Consider the following 9070-nt stretch of genomic DNA (forward strand, 5'->3'; position numbering starts at 1 on the left):
TAAAACACCGTATAGAAAGGTAGAATAGTATAAGTAAAACTAAGAGATAGAGGAGGAGAGTCAAGGTCTGCAGACGCCAAAGTAGCTACCTCGATGATCTCCGAACGAGCAAAAACTCCAAGATCAGCAACCACCATGTCCGGGAAACACCTGGATCTGCATACGAAGTGCATGGTGTAGCGTGAGTACAACCAACTCAGTAAGTAACAAGTCTAACCTTTGGGCTGAAAGCACTGACGAGCACAACCAATATAGTATGAATACAGAGTTTAACGATACAGAAATGTAGACATGCTTCCAGGTTTAACAATTAAGTTCAACACAGATAAAAATATGCCAAGTGTGACTGATATGAGGAATATGACATCTCTATATCTATATGCCTTATGAATCCCATATGTGATGCAACACAATGAAAATCTCACGTACTCACACTCTCGGAGCACTCAATCTGACAGCCTCAATTCTCACTCGTTACACTCAGTCACTCATCCTATAAGTCCTGCTGCAGCGTGCAGCCCAATCCACATATAGCCATAAGGCCTTTTGCAGTATGCAACTAGATCCACATATAGCCATAAGTACTGTTGCGGCGTGAAACCCGATCCACATATAGCCACAAGGCTTGTTGTGGCATGCAACCCGATCCATATACAGCCATAAGGCTTGTTGCGGTGTGCAACGCGATCCACATATCTCACTCACATCACAGCTCTCAGGCCCCAACTCAGTCATCAATCTCTCCAGTCTCTCGGGCTCACCACACACATACTAAGCATCCCAAATCAATAATACATGATGTGACAATAAATAATACAAATACTGAGATATCATATGCAATGATGAATGCGACTGAGTACATAACTGCAAATTAAGCAATTAATCTCAACAGCAAAAGAACGACCATTGTGGGTCCCAATAGTACTAACTCATTGCCTAAACATGATTTCTAACATAAATCACAACTCAAGTGCTCTAACACATAGAGTACAATAATGCTATTCAGATAAGGTGACTACACAGTCCTATGAAATCGACTAAGTCATAATCACTACGGTGCACACCCACATGCCCGTCACCCAGCATGTGTCTCAACACCAATCACATAACATCAAATTCAGGGATTCATACCCTCAGAACCAAGCTTAGAAGTATTACTTACCTTAAACCGTGCGAAACTCTACCCCAATAAGCCCTTGCCTCGCGAATTGGCCTCTGAACGCCTCGAATATAGCCACAAACAATTCGATACAATCAACTCAAGCTATTGGAATCAATTCCATATAAAAATGCTAAGTTCTTAATCAAAAGTCAAAAAGTAAACTAAAAAATCCAACCCCGATCCCACGTCTCAGAATCCAATAAAAGGTACAAAATCCGAACACCCATTCAACCACGAGTCCAATTATACCAAATTTACCAAATTTCAATACCAAGTTGTTACTCAAATCCCCAAATTTCACTCTCCTATCCCTAACCCAAAACTCCCAAAATTCAACCTTAAAAACACATAAATTAGGTGGGTAATTCAATGGGTAATCAATATTATTGAATAAAAATAATCAAAAGTGACTTACCTCAAGAAATAACTCGAACCCCATCTCAAAAATCGCATTAACCCGAGCTTGCAATGTCCAAAAATGATAAAATCTCGGAACCCTTGAATCTTATACATTGCCAGGCTTTTTTGCTTCTGCGGATATTTTAGCCGCTTCTACGGTCAAAGCTCCGCATATGCGGAGTTACACTTGACACCCGACCTAGCTCACCTATGGTCTCTAGCCTGCACCAGCGGGTGCACTTCTATGAGAAAACTTCCGCTCTTGCAGACCTGCCTCAACAACCCCCTCTTCGCTTCTGCGATGCTCCTTCCGTATCTGCAAACTCGTAGGTGTGGAAATACCCTCGCACCTGCGCAACTCCCTCAGTTCACCCAAATTCTCTTCTGTCATGACATCCACACACCTACGACCAAGACATTCACAAGTGCAATCACACCAGTCCAGAACTCATCAACCATTTCTTAAGTTCGAAATTTGATTCGTTAACCCTCTGAAATCCACCCGAGGCCCTCGGGACCTCAACCAAATATACTAACAAGTCCTAAAATACGATGCGAACTTAGTCAAGGCCTTAAACCACATCAAACAATATCAAAAACATGAATAGCACCCGAATTCAAGCCTAATGAACTTATGAACTTTTAACTTCTACATTCGATGCCGAAACCTATCAAATCAATTCCGATTAACCTCAATTTTTGCACACAAGTCATAAATGACACAATAGACATATTCCAACTTCCGAAACCAAATCCGAGTCCAGTAACCACAAAGTCAACTCCCGGTCAAACCTCTCAACTCTCCAAATTCTAATTTTTCAACTTTTGCCATTTCAAGCCAAAATCACCTAAGGACCTCCTATTCACTATTTGGACATACTCCTACGTCCAAACTCACCATATAGAGCTATCAGAACCATCAAAACTCCATTACGGAGACATTTACACATAAGTCAACATCTGGTCAACTCTTTCAACTTACGCTTCCAACCTTAGAACTAAGTGTCCCAACTCATTAGGAAACATCCCAGACCAAACCAACTACCCCGACAAGTCCCATAACAACAATTGAGCAAAGACTAAGCAGTAAATGCGGGAACAGGTCCATAACACTCAAAACGACCGGCCGGATCGTTACAACAATACACCAAAACCACACTGCTCCAACATTGATCCGCGAATATGGACAGAGCCATGTGAATATGATGGCCAACTGACCCCAAGATACGCGAACAAGATGACAAGTTGTGAACGCAACCTCTGCTGACCACTAACCTCCAACACATAGAGAAGGTGATTCCTGATATGCGAACAAGATAAACATTGCTTACAACATTCTGCGAATATGCTTCCCCTAACACGAAAGTGATGCATAGACCACCAGGGACCCCAAAATACCCCTTGCGATCGCGAAGCTCTTGTGTAATGACCCGACCAATTATTTTGAGCTTTTGCATTCAGTTTGGTAGTTTGAGGTCATGAGTAGTTTCATAGGATGTATTATGAAATGCGTGTATGGTCAGTTTTTGTTTTTGAGTGGTTCCATATTGATTTAGAAGAATGATTCCGGACTAGGAAGCTTTAAGTTGGAAGAGTTGTCCAATTTTGAATTTTATGCATTTAACCTCGGATCGAAACCTTCATGGTACCATTAGGTCCGCATGGTGATTGTGAACTTGGGCGTAAGCTCGGATTTGCATTTGGATATTTCTATAAGGTTTCGGCTCAATTTGCCGAAAGTTGGAAATTTGAAGCTTTGGAAGGTTCTTAAGTTTGACCGGAAGCTGACTTTGATGTCATCGAGTTCGGATTATTGTTTCAGGAGTTGGAATAAATTTATTATGTCATTTGAAACTTTTGTGCAAAATTTGAGGTGATTCCAAGTTGTTTAGACGTGTTCGACGTACGTTTGGAATTTAGAAATTTGAAATGGTTCTTTAAGCTTGATTTGAGGAGCTATTTGTGGTTTTGATGTTATTATGTGTGATTTGAGTCCTCGAGTAGGTCCATGATATGTTTGGGACTTGTTGGTATGTTCGGACGGGGTTCCGAGGGGCTCGGGTGAGTTTCGGGGTGATTTCAGACCATTTTCTTTTATGTTGTGTTTATGTTTTTTTGTTGTTGCTGATGTCCTTTGCGATCATGAGGGACTGACCGTGATCGCGTAGTGTATGATGCACTGGGTGCTTATCCTTTTAGCATTCGCGAGTGGAGGGCCACATTCGCGTAGCTTTGTGGGGCTTGTTCAACGCGTTTGCGACAGTAGAGACACGTTCGCGATGAAGAGCTGGGAGCTGGTGGTGATGTCTTTGCATTCGTGAGGGTTATGCAGCGTTCAGATAGTGTTTGCTGATCTGTGCATTGCATTCGAGAGGTATATGACATGAACGCAGAGTATAATTTTCGAGCTGTGACTTTTGTGCTTCGCGATTGCGAAGCTCTTCCAGCGATCGCGATGGGAACCCCTGAAGCAATGTTATAAAATACTCTATTTCAGACTTTGAGTTGTTTTTATTACATTTCGAGTTTGGGAGTTTTGATTTGGGCGATTCTTGAGGCGGTTTTCACGATTTTGATTGGGTTCCGAGCCTTTCGAAGGTGGATTCGTGGGGGATGGTGCTTCTAGAGTATCGATTTGGCTTGCTTGAGGTAAGTATCTTACCTAATATTAGTTTAGATACTAGTTGCGTATGTTATTTGTGATAACTATGTTCAATGGGTGGCACACATGTGTGGGGTTGAGACCGTATGTGTGCATTGGGGTATTAACTCATGCTCGATGTAGTGCTTAGGATGTGATGTACCTTGAGTTCATTTCTAAGCTTCATTCAGTGATGTTTCTAATATTTGTACCATGTTTAAGGTTACATAGAGGTTAATCTTGATATATTACTACTTTCGTGATATAATTTCTTGATTGAGCTATGACAGCATACTGTGCACATACATACACCTTATCATGTCTTGTATACCAGTCCTGAAGTATAAAATTTGATGTTTATTAATCATATACATGTATTCTTGTACATTTTCTTTTTGTGTGACTTGGATTGGACTAGTATCATGTGACCACGCCATGCAGATTTTGATATTTAGCATGTGACCACGCCGGGCGGATTGTGATATTGAGCATGTGACCATGCCGTACGAATTGATATTATTGGCACATGAGTTGTATGTGCATCACGTGAGTTGACCGTGCAGATCCGATATATTGATATTATTGGCATGTGAGTTATCCGTTCAACACGTGTGTTATTCGTGCGGTTGATGTTATTAGCACGTGAATTTTTTGTGCAGCACACGAGTTGTCAGTTCGGATATAAGATATCGATATTATTGGCATGTGAGTTTTGCGTGGAGCATGTGAGTTGTCCGTGAAATTGATATTATTAGCACGTGAGTTGTCTGTTCATCGTGTGGATATGGATCTACCCCCCTAGGGTCACCCTCTAATATTCCTTCTTGATGGTGTACACGCGGATTGTGAGAAACCGACGAGTTTTTGGTTGATATGGGACTTGGGAAGGCTGATAAGTAGTTTGATCTAGTTTTTGAGATTCTGATGTGGGCCTTAGAGTGGTTTTTTGATTTCTATTTGGATCGGGTTGTGTGTCGCAACAGATTTATAGTTAATTATTGCATTTCTTCTTTACTTGCAATTTCCTTGGCTGTTTACCTGATTTATTTGTTTATCTTTCTTATATGCTGGATTACTGACTAAGCAAAGTACGTTAAGAAAATTGTGTGCACCAAGGTGATTTAATCCGTGATTTCATGATTTGATCATATTACTGCTCTGTACTTGTTGGAATTATGAATTGTACAGCTGATTAGTGAGTATAGATTATAATTCTTTCTTCTATTACCTCGCTGATGTTAGTTATGATACCTACTATGTACATGGAGTCGGTTTTACTCCTACTACACTTCTGCACCTTACGTTCTGATCTTGGAGCTGAGATGCTGTGGATGACGGGAGCTGGCACAGAAGATGTACTTGCTTTCCAGATATAGCTACCACTTTTCCATGGTAGTTTTAAACTTGTAATGAATTCATGTATATTCCAAATAGATGTTGTATTTATTATCATATTAACGTTGTAAATCTAGTCTTAGTGGCTGATGACTTGTACTACCAATCCTTGGGTTATTGTATGGAAATTTTAGTTATTTCGCTTATTGTTTCCTTATTATTTTCATTGGAGTTGTGTTGACTGTTATTTGCCTTACCTAGCGGGTTGGATTAGGTGTCATCACGAGTAGATAGATTTTGGGTCATGACAAGTTGGTATCAGAGCTCTAGGTTCATAGGTTCTACGAGTCATGAGCAAGTGTACAATAGAGTCTTGTAGATCGGTATGATGACGTCCATACCTATCCTCGAGAGGCTACATGTCTTCTTGGAAAATTTCCCATCTTTCTTTTTTATCGTGCGACTATGATTCAGATCGAAGCCTATCTCTGTGAATTCCTTCCATCCACTCGTATGTCATGTTGGGTACTCGGTTTCAACTGAGCATCGACAGCTCGTGAAGTCATGGATGAGGTGAGAGACGTGTTTTCTGTGTTGTGTAGGTAATCCAGTCTGGAGGACTTGAGGCCACGTTCAGACCGCAGCTTGGACTCGCTAGTTTCATTTATGTGCGTATGTGCTTTTGGACTTATACGTCCGGTAGTGTCCCTAAGGGTCGGATTGATGGCTCAGTGGGTGGTTGGATAGATATATGATGAGCATTATGTGACCGCAGGATGTGCTTAGATGGTTTGGATGTGGCGAGAAGAATTTTGTTTGGGATGTGAAAGGACTATGGATGCTTGATTTCTATCTTGACGTGTTGTGCAGTCTCAAGGCTGAGTGTGTTGAGGGATGTTTCAGTTATACATTTGTGGAATAAAGTATATTCTTATGTCTTGTTGACGAGTTCATACACGGAAGGATTAGCGATTGCACAATAGTTGTGACCATGATGGGGTCATAGTGATATGCCAGTTTGAGGCTGAGCAAGTAGGGTGATTACCTGCGGGGTGGTCTACGGATGTGTGATCTTTATGATGTTTCCGTAGAGAAGTTTTATTTCTACCAGTGGTTATATGTGTTGTAATTCGAGTTCGTATCACTTGAGAAAGTTTGCACGACTGTCACGAGGATGGATATGCGCTTAGTAAATGTTATGGAGTATTTTATGACTGGTGCTACATGAGCTTATGGAAGATTTAGTTGAATTACAGTGGGGGATTATGGAAGTTGTAGAGTAAGGACATTGGGGGATTGTCGGATGTTATGTTCTATGATTTTGATCCAAGAAGGGAAGTCTACTATCAACGATCAGATTGTATAGTTATGCGTTATATTAGTTTCGGTCTGAGGCATATTTGAGGAACAATTCTAACTTGAAGAGGTTGGTTTTGAGGATGGCATGAGCAGGGGAATTGCTGATGCATGATGTGCTATACGTTATGGGCATACATAAATTTTGGAATGATTGAGGATTGTTATTCGTAGTAGAGGTAGTGTGCATGGAGTACATATTCACTTGGTTGCTTAGAGATATGGGTTATTTTCTTGAGGTGTTTGTGTGATAATGGAATACAAGTTGTTTGGCTCGTATGGCAGTACATTGAAGATTAGAGAGGAGTGGATGACTCTCGAGAAGGTTCTAGTAAGTTCTAGTTCATACACGATAGCTGAGAAGTTTTTGGAGCAATATATGGTTGAGATCTGAGATTTGTATTGGATGGTGTCGGGACTTGCGATATTTCTGCATCATTATGGATTCTATATTTCTGTATTAGAAGGATTAAGGAAACAACTTTAGATTGACGAAAGTCCTCTTCAGAGTGGGCATTTCAGTTACGGTACTGTTGGGCACTTAGAGTGAATACAATGGCTTATGGTCCATAAGGCGATGTGATTTTGTAAGGCCTCGTAAAATTTCACCTAACATTCAGGGTTTCGTGGTGCTGAGCGGTACAAAATATTTGGGTTGCGCAGAGCGTTGGGGAATTGAATAAAGATTTTTGCAGAACAGGGCATTTCTATTATCCATTATGCGATCGCAGAACTGATCTGCGGACCGCAAATCTGCCACAAAGTGAAGTCGAGAAATGGGCCAATTTTGGGGGTTGTTTTGCGGTCAACTATGCGACCGCATAATCATTTCATGGGCCGCACATCCATCGCAGATCCAGCATGAAGATTTCTAGAGGGAGATTCTGCGGCCGCACAATTGATACGCGGGCCGCAGACTAGACCAGGCTAGCCCAACCTTTGGGACCATTTCCGTAAACCATTTTGCTGGTCGTAGACCTGATCTGCGGTGCACTCTGTGATCGCAGAGTTGAGTTCAGAGGTACCATTTTCTGGTTTTAAAACATGACCCCACCTTTTATAAAACAACCTTATGGGTCATTTTAGAAGGTTCAAACTAATATTTTAGAGAAAGGAAAGTGTTCTAGAGTGAGAAGAAGAATTCCTAAGATATTTGTTCATCGATCCTTGCTCAAGTCTAGAAGAATTCACAAGGATAACTCACAAGGCCTTCATCCAAGAGAAAAGACTCTAGCCCTAACCTTTAATTTTGAAATTTGGTTTGGGAATAGGTAATGGGGAAGGAGGTTTTGAGAATACGAGTTGTTATTTATGCATGCATGTAATAATAAAGGTGGTAGGAAGGTTGAGGAGTATTTTTGGTGGCCTATTGAAGTGGGGATAGATTGTGGGGTAAAAGCATCCACCATAGGAGGACTTTGAAACCTTAATGCACACCTAGTGCTTGAAAACAATGCTCAAATGAGCGGAAACTCGAGTATCTTCCTAATTAAGGTTCAAATTTGTCATGTTTCTAATAGATTTAAGTCTCTAATATTTCCGGAACATTGTAGTAATTTAAGGAAGCTCAAGCGAGGTATGGTGGCTAAACTCCCCTTGTAGAATCGATTTCCTTGATGTCCTCGTAAGTTGCGATTATGTTTCGTATAATTTCTTATGTCTCATATTCTCAGTCCTTCCTAATAGAGTTGATTATCATAAAATAAGTGTTGTGTTGAAAGATCTATGTACCCAAAATGTGTTCCAAATGTTCCTATCGTATCATGATTCTTTCCGAGAATGTAAGCTAGTATGATCAATGTATTAAACGTGTTGTGATTTAAAAACCATGTTTCAATTGCAAGCTAGTATGCCTAATCGTGGTAGAGAAACTCAATGTGCTTAAGACTCTTGTTTGCTCATATGTGTACTTAAGGTCTTGATTTGAAATTCTCTTATTGATGATAATCCTTGGTAACGCTTGAAAGTTTTAGGGGTGAGTATGAAATATGAAATACGGCCAACGTGCTGAGAATGATATTACAATTGTGGCCACTAGTGCCAATAAAATAGAAAGATATGTGAAAGATTATAAAATGAGTTGTAAATCCTTTGAATAATAAATGCCTTGGGAGTATAGTTTAGTCATCGAGGAAGGGTAGGTCAAAATAGCCTAACCCCGAAACTACATGTGCCGG

This window comes from Nicotiana tabacum, chromosome 13 (genome assembly GCF_000715075.1).
Source record: "Nicotiana tabacum cultivar K326 chromosome 13, ASM71507v2, whole genome shotgun sequence".
Taxonomy (NCBI): Eukaryota; Viridiplantae; Streptophyta; class Magnoliopsida; order Solanales; family Solanaceae; genus Nicotiana; species Nicotiana tabacum.